A 14,747-nucleotide genomic window follows, 5' to 3' on the forward strand; every position below is an offset into this window, starting at 1 on the left:
CAACGAGTCTTTTACAGCGCTCTGGAGGAATTTTGGCCCACTCATCTTTGCAGAATTGTTGTAATTCAGCTTTATTTGAGGGTTTTCTAGCATGAACCGCCTTTTTAAGGTCATGCCACAACATCTCAATAGGATTCAGGTCAGGACTTTGACTAGGCCACTCCAAAGTCTTCATTTTGTTTTTCTTCAGCCATTCAGAGGTGGATTTGCTGGTGTGTTTTGGGTCATTGTCCTGCTGCAGCACCCAAGATCGCTTCAGCTTGAGTTGACGAACAGATGGCCGGACATTCTCCTTCAGGATTTTTTGGTAGACAGTAGAATTCATGGTTCCATCTATCACAGCAAGTCTTCCAGGTCCTGAAGCAGCAAAACAACCCCAGACCATCACACTACCACCACCATATTTTACTGTTGGTAAATGCTGTGTTACTTTTACGCCAGATGTAACGGGACGCGCACCTTCCAAAAAGTTCAACTTTTGTCTCGTTGGTCCACAAGGTATTTTCCCAAAAGTCTTGGCAATCATTGAGATGTTTTTTAGCAAAATTGAGACGAGCCTTAATGTTCTTTTTGCTTAAAAGTGGTTTGCGCCTTGGAAATGTGCCATGCAGGCCGTTTTTGCCCAGTCTCTTTCTTATGGTGGAGTCGTGAACACTGACCTTAATTGAGGCAAGTGAGGCCTGCAGTTCTTTAGATGTTGTCCTGGGGTCTTTTGTGGCCTCTCGGATGAGTTGTCTCTGCGCTCTTGGGGTAATTTTGGTCGGCCGGCCACTCCTGGGAAGGTTCACCACTGTTCCATGTTTTTGCCATTTGTGGCTAATGGCTCTCACTGTGGTTCGCTGGAGTCCCAAAGCTATAGAAATGGCTTTATAACCTTTGAAATTGAACTCAGGTGTGATAAACCACAGTTAAGTTATTTTTTAACAAGGGGGGGCAATCACTTTTTCACACAGGCCCATGTAGATTTGGAGTTTTTTTTCTCCCTTAATAACGTAAACCTTCATTTAAAAACTGCATTTTGTGTTCAATTATGTTATCTTTGACTAATAATTAACGGTTTTTGATGAGCAGAAACATTTAAGTGTGACAAACATGCAAAAGAATAAGAAATCAGGAAGGGGGCAAATAGTTTTTCACACCACTGTAGCTTGCCTTTCACACAGGGATAAAACCCCTACATTTATATAAATACACTCTGTAGAAATATCACCCAGTAGAGATAAATAGTACCATGCAACAACAGAGATACTTTAAAGAAACAAGGGTGATGAATGGCTGTACTTCCCTTATGCATTAGTATGATGAACGATACACCACAAAGCAGGATGGTGACTGACAGCTTTCCTCCCAAGTGATTTCATATCAGCAACAGGCTTCCAGATTCTTTACACTTCTTTATACCCTTCTGCTTTTGAAAATGAAAGAAAAAAAGTCAGCCTCAGTCTCTAAACTGTGCAGAAATTCAAATAAAAGGGATGACCAAGGATTGATAATGCTAATTGGTATGGGTCAGGTATTATAGATGATCATTTATTATGTTTTATTTTGCAATGATATTTTATTACTGCATTATATATAGTGACAGTGGATCTGTATATATGTTTTCCAGGCAACATGTTGAAAAACTCAAAAAAAATCTGTTAAAAACAAAATAAAAGAGATGTTAATTTCCTACTATATTGTTTAAAACATTGCATTATGTAAGTGTGGGTTAGAAATGTTTGAGGATAAACAGAAATGGGCAATCCAGCACTCAAGGGAATCCACAGGGCCCAACTGAGATGTGTAGTTTTTTGAAATTCATGTGAGCCACTTTCTTACTTTTCCAAGTGGCCTTAACATGTTATTTGTGCTCTGAAAAACTTCATTCTCTCTTTACTGCTGTGCTGCAAGTTGGAGTGATGCCACCTCTCACATCAGCCTATTAATAGAAAAATAGACAGGTAACAAGACAACAGCTCTCCCTGACACCTCTGCTGAAGGATTCAGCTGCCTGAACTGATAGTGCCTCTATGTTCCTGCCCCTGCTCTGCTTAGGGCTAATAGCACTGCTGGTATTGTAGTGACTGGGGGACCAGGAAAACCTGTCCATTCTGTCTCCTATTCACTTTAGGGTAATGGCACATGGGGAGATATGTTGCCCACGAGAAAACTAAAATGTATTTGCATTCGTGTCAGTGGGAATCTCCAGAGAAAAAAAACATATAAATCAATTGCAACACCTATTGGTAGCTATGGGACTAGTACTAAAGCAGTTGACTGCAATTTGTGCAGACATTAGGGTATATTTATCAAAGAGTGAAGTTAGAGATTGCAACAGTCTGCCACTCTCCATTTATTTATATTGGATTTTGAAAGATGTATTTATCAAAGGATGAACTTTCACCCATTGATAAATACTATTTTAAAAACCCCATAGAAATGAATGGAGAATGCCGGAATTTTACTTTAGAGGACTGTGGCAACCTCTAACTTCACTCTTTGATAAATATACCCCACTGAGTAGAACAAACAACAGTGGCATTAAAAAATAAATAAATAAATGACAGAACCCCTTTAACATTTTATTCGCAGCCATCGCAACACTTCGCCAGGCAAAATTTCGATCAACATTACAACATTAATTTGCTAAAATGCGAAGTTGCGTCCAGGGCGCCGAACGCTGGCGAATTTACGCTAGCGTTACTTCGGCAAATCGAGCAAATCAAAGTGAAGATGCTCTAGCGTTCATTTCTGCCTAGCGTTACTTCGTTAGAGGTCTTCTCTAACTAATTTGCATATGACGGGTAATTTAAAGTTGAATGGACATATTTGTTGCAGCAAATACATTACATTACACAAGTCCAGGAAACCTTAAAGGGGTGGTTCACCTTTAAATTAACTTTTAGCATGTTATAGAATGGCCAATTCTATTGGTCTTCATTGTTTATAACTACAAATAATAAATAACGAAAACCAATTTCAAATCAGAAAATCACTCTCTGCATCATACTAAAAGTTTTTTTAGCATGATGTAGAGTTTAATTTGAAGGTGAACAACCCCTTTAATAAAGAAAATAGAGTTGTTATAATGCCCTACAAATGAGCCCACTGTATAGTTAATGTTCCAAATGTTAGAAAATGTATGGAGGAACCCAGTTACCCAAAAAAAAAATTTAAGGACTTTTGCAGGCTATCACTCTGAAAAAAAGGAAAAAAAGACGCCAGCGTTCTTTGGACTTAGAAACTTTTTCCACTAAAAAATATGGTGTAAGTAACAGAAGAATGTGGAAGATCTATGCACAACAATGCACTTTGCTGGTCTGAGCTGGCAAGTCTGGCGAAAGAGGTAACGTTCAGTAAAATCAACATCTTAGTGAATTTGCGGAGTAACGTCCATTCGCCAGAGCAAAAATGTGCCTGGCGATAGAGTGCGAATCACCGCTAGCATCTATGGCCTTCGCTAGGAAAGTGACGCCTGTGCCCGTTCGTAAATCTGTGAAGTCCCTGAAAACGGTAACGCTGGCAAATCTTCAACAGCATTAGTCACTTCGCCCTTTAGTAAATCTGCCCCTATGTGCGTGGGTTTGTACAAATCTGTCTGTTTGTAGAGGGCCCAGATAGGCCCTTATTAATGAGCAATTTGCATCTTGATAAAATCGATCAACATCCCAATGTTTTGGGGCCTTATTTTGAATTGCTGTGGGCCCAGTAACATCTCGTTATGCCACTGTGTCTGTGTTTGTCTGTCTGTGAAACCAGCAGGAAAATCAGCTACCCATGCCATCTCAGCCTCTCTATAAGTATCATATGTCCAAAATGCCTCGGAGCAGTACCCCAGAGATACACCTTCCCTTTCTGTATGAAAAGGGAAGGGATAATGAATGATATCCAGTTGTTGAGGTGCTTTGATTACCTCCCTGAAGCAAGATTATTCCCCACTGATTCAGATTAACCCTATCATAGCTGTACAGCAGGTTTAACCCTCTCAGTGGCACACCTGTCTCTTTCATATCAACAGAACAAAATGAGTGCCTAGTATTAAATACTAGATAAATCTCAGAGCTACAGGTGTCTCTATCTGCAACCAGTGACAAAGGTGCAAAAGTTACCTATTCCTATTAGCAACTTGTGGAGAAATTAATCCCAACCTCCCAACATTTTGGAAATAGAAAAAGGGGAAAAGAGATTTGGCGCATGGAGAGCGGAAAAATGGTCTTGATCATGCCCATGTTGTGGCCACACTCCTTAATTGCTATGTCCATTTTAAAAAATTTGGCAGGTTATTAAAGTTTGAACAAGTTTTTGTGGTTTTTAAGTGTTATTACAGTTTTGCTAATGAAGGTGAATTGAGCTGAAAATCAAAGTTTTCCCAAGAGACCTGCTTATCTTAAATAGTTACAATTACTTCTTTGCTTATCTTAAATTGTTACAAAAGTATCTAAGTAACTATTCTGGGCTCTCTGCCAAAAGCCATAACATTGTATTTTTTTCTGGCTGTTCAGTGCAAGAGGTCCAGGACTGCCGGTTGAGCTGTCAAAATCGGGACTGTGCCGTGAAACACAGGACAGTTGGGAGGTATGGAATCCCTCTCCTATGTCTATGCCTCTTCGTATCACCCTCTGTGCTATGATTACCTTTCAGTGCTCCTATCACAATCTGTGGCAGGATTCACCTCTAGAGCAACAACTATCTCTCTCTCTCTATAATCTACAATTATCACCCAGTGCCACAAGTCTCTATTAGCACCCTGCAGCTTGATCAGTTCCCACAGCACACAATTTTCCCTCTGAGGGAGGATTTATGTCCATGCCACATGACACATGAGTGACCCTTATGTTTGAAGGCTCAGGACAAAATGATCTAACCACAGCATTAACTAAATCAAGTTCCAGTGTGTTACATTGAGCAGAGATGTGAATGGGCACCCATAACAACCCTCTTATTGCACCCTAAGATTGTCCAATGCATGTATAGTACCAGTGCTCAGTTTCCAGGATGCTGGAAAGAAATTATTTTGACCATACAGTAAATACAGTGCCTCAGCAGACATGCAAGATTATTTCATGTATATAAAAATGTTTACTACAAAAGAATGTACATTTTTGCACTGGTTTTATTGCTGCATTCAGCGGTGATCCACAAATAATCTGATAAAACTTGGGGAATACAAATGCATATTTGTGGCATGTTTAATCACATTATTCTAATCATAATGAATGTAGGTAATGTCTCCTATGTGTGAATTCTCATTTTTCTCAATAGATTTAACTGTGATGCCATCTTAGTTAAGTCAGTCAGAACATGTATTTAAATTACTTAGCATATACGGTGTATAAGTAAGTATTGGTTATGTTCCCTCTTAACTTTATTCTAATTTAAAAATATATAGTTTAGAACAAATGAACACTTTGGAGCCAATTTATGAACTTTTTGGCAATGTTCATTTCTCTGATTTGGGCTTTTTGGGGCAAATTATCATTTTTTTTCTCATTGTACCTTAATCCACAAATTTTTCGTAATTTATCCAGTGCCCAAACCATAAAATCCATGAATTCAAAAGTATGCCAAACACATGGGGGCCGATTCTCCAAGGGTCGAATATCGAGGGTTAATTAACCCTCGATATTCGACTGGGAATTAAATTCCTTCGACTTCGAATATCGAAGTCGAAGGATTTTAGCGCAAATAGTTTGATCGAACGATCGAAGGAATAATCCTTCGATCGAACGATTAAATCCTTCGAATCGAACGTTTCGAAGGATTTTAATCCAACGATCGAAGGATTATCCTTCGACCAAAAAAACTTAGGAAAGCCTATGGGGACCTTCCCCATAGGCTAACATTGACTTCGGTAGCTTTTAGATGGCGAACTAGGGGGTCGAAGTTTTTTCTTAAAGAGACAGTACTTCGACTATCGAATAGTCGAATAGTCGAACGATTTTTAGTTCGCATCCTTCGATTCGAAGTCGTAGTCGAAGGTCGAAGTAGCCTATTCGATGGTCGAATTAGCCCAAAAAACAGAAGTTTTTTTACTTCGTATCCTAACACATGACATGCTTTTTTACTCATCAATAATTTAAACCAAGCATCTCTTAGACATACTAATCACCAAATGCAATGCACAATATAAATGCATCCGATCCATAACTAATCTGAATACTGCTGAAATACTGACTTTTGCCAATTGCCACACTGCAAGTGAAAATGTAACCAGGCCACACTTTAATAGCACAAAACTTGAACAAGTTGACTAACAGAGCTTTCAAATAGCAGGAGAATGCAAAGTGAATTTCCAATACAATGAAACTGAACAACTCAGGCTGCAGTTAAGAATAGAGAAAATTGCTCATATAAATTTCACTCAGCAAAGCAGTAAGTAAATGCTGCAATATATCACTGAAACTAGTAGGAAAAGAAAATCTAAGCGAAATATTTGTGATTTATAGGGAACTAAAACAAAATAGCTTACAATTCACATAGACAATTAAACATATTTCTTCACTAAAATACAGTTTATAACTGGAGCCTGCAACCAGTGGAAATAAAATCACATGATATTGCAATTCAGAGTTTGACACAGAGATCACACAAGCATGCGAGTTCCCTTATAGAAAAAAAAAAAGAGACAAGAGAGGCTTGTATAGACATGCTGATCTATTCCTTACATGACAAGTGTTCTCTCATATGGAAAAATCAATTCAAGCTCTCCCTCAATAATACAAGTACAACTGTGATCTGCCTCTTTTTTCAGAAATTGTAGTTGTACTTACTGATAGAGATGAGATGTGTCTTCCATACAGATGCCTAGGACCAGAATCACTATGAAGATCTTCCATATGTAGGATGGCAAAGATTACTTGATCAATAGATGCACCCAGAATAACTAGGTACTGGTTGGAGCTCTAGATTTCATTTATAGTCATAATAATAATAATAATAATAATAATAAATTAAATCAGAAAAAAAAAACTATAATCTGTATGAACATATTTGTAAGACGCGCCAGGAGACTCTGACTACGGTTTCTCTTGATCCCTGCCGGTACCTCGTTTCTTTTGGCTACACACTTCCTTGTTGGCTTCCGAAGCAGAAAGCCCGGGCCCCAAAAGGGCGTCGGTGAACACCGGAACCTCACAAGGTTCCCATTAATGAGATTGTTACAATATTTAAAGAAAATAGTGTATGTATATATATATATATATATATATATATATATATATATATATATATGTACACATCACGGTCATGTTAAATAAAATGGTAAACACAATGTCTCTCTCCTTTAAATGGTTTGCAGGTACTCTGGGACTAAGGCCATATCATGTTCTCAGAAATTGTTGAAGAATTACATAGTGTTGGTACATAATCCTCCTGTTCCCTCCTAATCAACTTCATATTTGTGTCAGGACCTCCCTATATTGCTTTTGCAGACTGGTTAGCATTTGTGATAGTATTCAGTGGGTGTAAGCATAACATTATCAACATTAGGGCAGCTGCAAAGCCAGAGGTTCTCTCAGCACATATTGATAAATCAGCATATACCTCCCAACATTAGAAAAATGTAAAGCGGGACAAAAACAGAACTTTTTTTGACCACACCTATTTTTTACCCCCATAATTATCATGTCCATTTTACAAAAATTAGTAGGTTATAAAAGTTTGAACACATTTCTGGGAGTTTTAGGGCCATGTTTTATGTTAATAAAACCCTAAAACTCCCAGAAATGTGTTCAAACTTTTATAACCTACTAATTTTTGTAAAATGGACATGATAATTATCATTAGGGCAGCTGCAAAGCCAGAGGTTCTCTCAGCACATATTGATAAATCAGCATATACCTCCCAACATTAGAAAAATGTAAAGCGGGACAAAAACAGAACTTTTTTTGACCACACCTATTTTTTACCCCCATAATTATCATGTCCATTTTACAAAAATTAGTAGGTTATAAAAGTTTGAACACATTTCTGGGAGTTTTAGGGCCATGTTTTATGTGTTCTTAACAGTTTTGCTAATGAAGCTGAAATTACCTTTTAAGCTATGAGTCACAGTTTCACCTAGAGACCTGCTTATCTTAAATTGTTACAAGAGTATCCAAGTGCAGCTACTTTGAGTTCTGGGCTCTCTGCCAAAAAGCCTCTTATTTTAATTAAGTTTCAGAACCTTTGTATCGTTTTCTGGGTCAGAGCAGGAGAAACTCTGGACTTTTCAGTAACAAACCCAGGACTGCGGGCTGAGCTGTCATAATTGGGACTATCCCGCAAGAAACAGGACAGTTGGGAGGTATGCATATATTAAAGATCACAAAAAATAAAAAATGAAAAGGAAGAGGCTGATTTAGTAGACATTATACTGAAGAACCACGGAGGATAACCAGCAATTCAATATGTTCTCCATTTAATAACACTTTCCTGACACATTTATCTATCTGGATACCTGCATCTAGTGATGAATGAATCTGTCTCGTTTCACTTTGGTGTGCATATTTTGTTGCACCTTATATTTCTAGCAAACTACATTAGAGTCTATGGTTGTTTTTGTTTTGTTTTTTGTGGCACCTTGTTTCTGCTTTGGGAGAGCAAAATCACATGCATTTTTTGCTCAGTATACATTATACACACATGCCCTACATTGTTAGAAGACCTTCTATCCACTGTGCTACAACAGATTTTTCTATAGAAAAAAAGACTTCCATGTTGCCAATTTCTTAAAAACATGTCTGTGATTCTTGACATTACCTCTGGTCATCTAGTAATGGTATCTATTACTACACTATGTTGCTTACAAACACAGGCACAACTAATAATAATTCTGACCACCAACAGATAATATTTGAGTGCTTTGTATTCCATATTAAAATGAATAAGCTACATATTGATGTGTATGTCCTTATATAGACGGAGTGGGATGGCTCAGATACCTTTGGTTGATGTGGAAGGATAGAATAAGGATAAAATGACATAAACGTTTATCACATGTCTCTTTTTTCTATGTTTTTTTTTGTTGTGTGTCATTTTTGTTTTGTCACGCAAAGTCAAACGAGCCATGGGGTGAATATATAAACAGTTTAGTGAAAATTTCAGCTGTCAGCAAAAAGCTAAAGTTGTAGCAAATTTATAAATGGTCTGTACAGGACTACCAAAATACCAACTGCGACCCATAATTGGCACTTCGAGGAAATATTTTCATGATTGTGATGCTCTCAAACAGTTTTTTTCATACGAATGTGGCTCACCAGTAAAAAATGGTTGGGATGGAGTGGAATGGCTCAGATCCCTTTGGTTGATGTGGAAGGATAGAATAAGGATAAAATGACATAAACGTTTATCACATGTCTCTTTTTTCTATGTTTTTTTTTTGTTGTGTGTCATTTTTGTTTTGTCATGCAAAGTCAAACGAGCCATGGGGTGAATTTTTACACAGTTTAGTGAAAATTTCCACTGTCAGCAAAAAGCTAAAGTTGTAGCGAATTTATACATGGTCTGTACAGGACTACCAAATTACCAACTGCGACCCATAATTGGCACTTCGAGGAACTATTTTCATGATTGTGATGCTCTCAAACTGTTTTTTTCCTGGGAAAGGTAAAATCATTTTTCTACTGTATGCAAAATAAAAACCTGCAACATTACATTAAATTAAAGATGACCAAGCCTCCTATCCACATAATTCTCTATAGGGTCTCGGAAGTCATGCAAGCTGATTGTTAGAAATGTTATCATGATAATATAATTGTAATGTTGTTATACTGTTGATATATAATGTTATTAGAATAGACGGAAATCCTGTTGTACAATCAATGTTAACCAACAGATGTGTCAAAAATTCCAAATAAAAACAAGTTTTATAAATTAATATGACCAGACTTCCAAAATCATATTTTACCAGTTGAGTTACTTTATTAGTTTATTTATTTAAATGCTTTTGAGTTAAAGGGGACCTGTCACCCTAAGAAATAATTCCAAATTCTTTTCTATTGTGTTTGTCAAGCAAAAATAAACTTTACTTACACTATATAAATTGTTTACATTTTGTTTCCTTCAGTCTTGCAAACAACGAGCAGGCAGGTGCCATGTTGTGGTCAATCTCACCCTGCCTGCTTTATGTTTTGGTGATTTCAAATGGATCAATAAAGCTTCTTCAAGATTTTTACCAAGTTTGGCTGTATCCTCACATCTCATTTCAGCACCACAATCCCATGGTGTAAATCCTGTTCTTATATGCCATTTTGTGGACATTGTTATTAAGATTATATGATCACAGAACCGTTTATATGAACTAATGGGGCACCTGATGCCCATGTCCATATACTGGCTACACAATTAGTACTGAATAGAAAGTGAAAGAAATTGTCAGCCCCACCTCTATGCCTAAGGCATAAGGGTGGGGCAGGCAATATATGATTGACAGCTTAGAATTATAATTACCTTTATAATGAGTATGGATGTGTTAATAAAGAAAAATTTGGTTTTTGTGTTTACTTTAAAAAGGACTTTTATTATAAAGCTTTTTATGTCTGAGTGACAGGTCTCCTGTAACATTGTCTTGGGCAGTGGTCCCCAACCAGTAGCTTGCCAGCAACATGTTGCTCACGAACCCCTTGGATGTTGCTCCCAGTGGCCTCAAAGCAGGTGCTTATTTTTGAATTCCTGGCTTGGAGGCAAGTTTTGGTTATATAAAAACCAGGTGTACTTACAAACAGAACCTCCGGTAGGCTACAAGTCCATATAGGGGCTACCAAACCAGTCAGTAACAGCCCTTATTTGACATCCCCATGGACTTTTTCATGCTTGTGTTGCTCTCCAACTCTTTTTTACATTTAAATGTGGCTCACAGGTAAAAATGTTGGGGACCCCTGGTCTTGGGTATATGCTCAGCTAAATAACAATTTATTAATCTGACTTTGCAGGATTAAAAACTAATTTGTTTTGTCATGTTTTTTTATAATGTCATTTTAATACTACAGTATATTACATTGAGCATCTGGAAAATAAGTAACTATACCATTTAACGATTTTTTCTAAAACGTATTTAAGATGTTGGGATATTAGCCCAAAGCAGAGCGGTGCTACCAGCATAGAAATATAGAGTTCCTGTAAGTTTAGGCAGCTGGATCCTTCACGAGACGTGTCAGGAAGAGCTGTTATGTTGTTAGTTGTCCATTGTCCTGAGGCCAGGTTAAACAGACCAGGCTCTTTTCACATTAGCTTGTATGGGGGGTTACAGACATCAATTTGTAGGACAGCAGTAAACAAAGACTACAGCTTATCAAAAGCATAATTCAGAAAACTAGAAACCTTGGGAATATATATATTGGCTTGTGTGATATTGGCTTTTAAAAAATTCATTTCAGTAAAGGATTATGGTAGAGGAGCACTATTAATTGATATGTTTTGTAAACAGCATATTACCCATTGTTTGTAAGGCACAAAATGTCTTATTTCAACATATGAAGCACATATATGAAAGCCATGAACGGCCAAAACAAATTAAATAATGTAGATTGATGGTTTCCCTATAAAAACAGAAGAGGAAGGCAAGGTCTTCATAAATAGTAACAATTCTCAGGTTTTTCACCAGATCACTGATAATTTAGCCCAGTAACAAAAGGCTACTAATTGACGTGGAGACCAATAAATGAAAGTGTTGGTAGATGTTAGTTCTCTGAGACATACTGAACATTAATAAAATGATACAATGTATTCCAGCAAACACAGGGACAGTGAAAAAATGAAAAAAGAAGGGCAAGCCAAGTGTGAACTCACTTCTGGAAAAGTAAGAAAAGCAATAGGATTTTTTGATTGCTCTGTAAGGACTAAAGATTTCAAGTGAGTAAGTCTTCTCGGTCTTTCCCATTTTGCAACAAAATCTTTGCTGAAACATGTAATATTAAAGCAATACCCAAGCGCCATCTAGTGCACATTACACAGATTTGACGGTAGGTCACAGCTTGAATACATATCTACAACATAAGATAGATAGATAGATAGATAGATAGATAGATAAATGACAGAGAGAGAGGGAGAGAGAGAGAGGGAGAGAGAGAGAGAGAGAGAGAGAGAGAGAGAGAGAGAGAGAGAGAGAGAGAGAGAGAGAGAGAGAGAGAGAGAGATAAAGGCACTAAGTTTGTCCAGTGACAGTAATCCATAGCAACCTATCAGTAGGTAGAATTTACTGGTCACCTGTTTAAATGTGAACATCTTATTGGTCGATAAAATGGGTGCTCTACTGTAAGTCATTTTAGAAAGTTTCAGTGCAACATCTTTTTTAACTTCAGTTCACTGAATTTCTTGTAAACATACTGATATATATGTTTTTTATAGTTCTTAGTCTGAACTGGGCAAATACTGAAACTGAAAAATTTTTCAGATTCTAATTTCATTTGTTTCTTCCAATCATCCAGCCCACTTAGAAATCTTCTGTATAATGAGCTACTATTTATATGAAATTCTGACAAAGGCTGAAACTGGGGCTAGGAAGAAAATTGTTTGCAAAGAGCTAATTTCTCTGTTTTTTCAATAAAATAAATAAGCAAAATATTTAATGTGAGTAATATGTATTGTCCTATTTTAAACAAAGGTTTGCATAGGCATATATTGACCCTCTAATTCACTTAACAACATGGTGACAGCAAAAGCTTGGAGTGAGGATGCTCTTCTGTCACTGGAAAAATATTCCTATTAAATGAGCAGAAAGAACCTGAAGGTAAATGTTGCTAGCCACTAGTCACAGATTGATCTGTTCAGTGTCCTTCTAGGGTCTGTCTTGCTAGCAATATAGCTGCCTGCTCTGTGTCCTTTTCGATGTTTCATAGTGATGGAATCAGAGCAGGGACATAACAGACCCACCTTCGCAGCCGCAGGGTCTGCTTCTTTGGTATTCATGCCACTGAATCTTAAGTATAGTACAATTTACTTAACTGACTAAGAAGAATTACTGACAAGATTCTTTAGGGTTCAACCTCATTCATATGAAGCCAAACATATAAAGAATAACCTTGCAAAATCATCCCTTTAATTGGGAAACGTTTACAAGTTCCACTATATAGGGTAGCAATGTTTTGAACACAAAATTCTTTAATTCTCATGTGAGTCTAGTTTCTTCTCATGCTCCAACATACAGGAAGATTAACTAGACTATCATAGTAAAATTGTATGCCTTTAAAAAAAATTCACAAAATGACTTGAGTCACTAAACACTGCTCTATATTTGCTGTGCAATATACAGTATATGTGCAATGAGTATACTGGGGCATGGAATTTACACCTCCCTTCAAGAGGTATTATATTGTATATATACTTCTATTCTCAGTTGATTCCAGTGCTTGAGTAACTGACAGCAGCCCAGCATGTGCTGTCGCTCAGCAGAAAAGAAGTTGAGCAAGTGTATGCATCTTCTGAGGCACAGACCTTCACTGATACTGTGCTGTAGTGGCCTTGAGCTGGTACAGAAGAACAAAACATAAGCAATTGTAGCCAAACTCTTTGTTGAAGCTTAGTTCAGCAAAATAAAACTAATTCCAATGTGAAGAAATGACACTTTAGTCTAAATGACCAAGTCAGTGACTTCACCCTTTTTCAGTAGGTAAACACTAATTTTAGGTAGGATATGTGGTAGTGGGGCTGGTTTCCCTGGGGTAAGATTAGAGGTGATTTTTAGTGACAATGCATATTTAGTCTCTTGGATAAACCTTCATTTCCATCTTGAAGCATAATTAGGGTTACATTAGTGCTACACTGATGTTTTTCTATATCTTTACCTTGTTATAAACAGTGGCCCTGACCAAAGGTTCAACCTCCGAAGAGGGGAAGTGAGGGTTATTATTATTATTATTATTATTATTATTATTAACATATATTTATATAGTGTAGCACTGTAAAGTAAATGAGATTATACAACTAAATCACATGAATTATATACATAGAACATATGGAGTTACATAAATCACAATCAATACCAGTACAAGAGGTGAGGAAGGCCCTATGCAGAAAGAGCTTACACTCTAAAGGGAAGGGAGTAATACACAAGGTGTGGGAGTGGGCAAGATCAAATTAAGTGGGTGAGAAATGTGGTATTGTATGTGGTGTTGCGTTTGGTAGTAAAGCAGAGTGAGGGTATGCTTCTGGAAAGAAGTGCGTTTTAAGAGATTTCTTGAAAGCAGAAAGGTTGGCAGAAGAGGAGCGGTTGCTGAGACGTATGAGCCTTGAAGCAGTGTTCATTATGGACTGGAGAGGTCTCTGGAGGGGAAGGCCATTTAAAAGAGAGTTACAGTAGTCTAGACGTGATATGATGAGAGTAAATAAGGATTTTGGCAGCATCTTGAGTGATAAATGATTGTATTTTGGATATGTTCCTTAGGTGGAAGTGACATGATTTAATAAGTGACTGAATATGAGGAGTGAATGACAGGGCAGAATCTAGGATAACCCCAAGGCACCGGGCCTGGGAGAGGGGGTGATAGTGGAATTGTTAGCTATGATGGCTTCTTCCGGGATGTTACTGGTGTTAGTTGGAGAGGTTTAATTAAAGGAAGCATTGCGACATCCAGGTAGAGATAGCGGACAGGCAGGAGGAGACGCGGATTAGGAGTTCTGGGTTAAGATCAGGAGATGAGAGATAGATCTGAGTATCGTCAGCATAGAGGTGGAAGTGGAAACCATACGAGTTGATTAATTTGCAGAGGGAGGAAGTATAGAGGGAGAATAGTAAGGGTCCCAGGACAGAGCTTTGAGGAACCCCAATAGAAAGAGGTAGGGGAGAAGAT

The sequence above is a fragment of the Xenopus laevis genome, chromosome 6L (genome assembly GCF_017654675.1).
Source record: "Xenopus laevis strain J_2021 chromosome 6L, Xenopus_laevis_v10.1, whole genome shotgun sequence".
NCBI lineage: Eukaryota > Metazoa > Chordata > Amphibia > Anura > Pipidae > Xenopus > Xenopus laevis.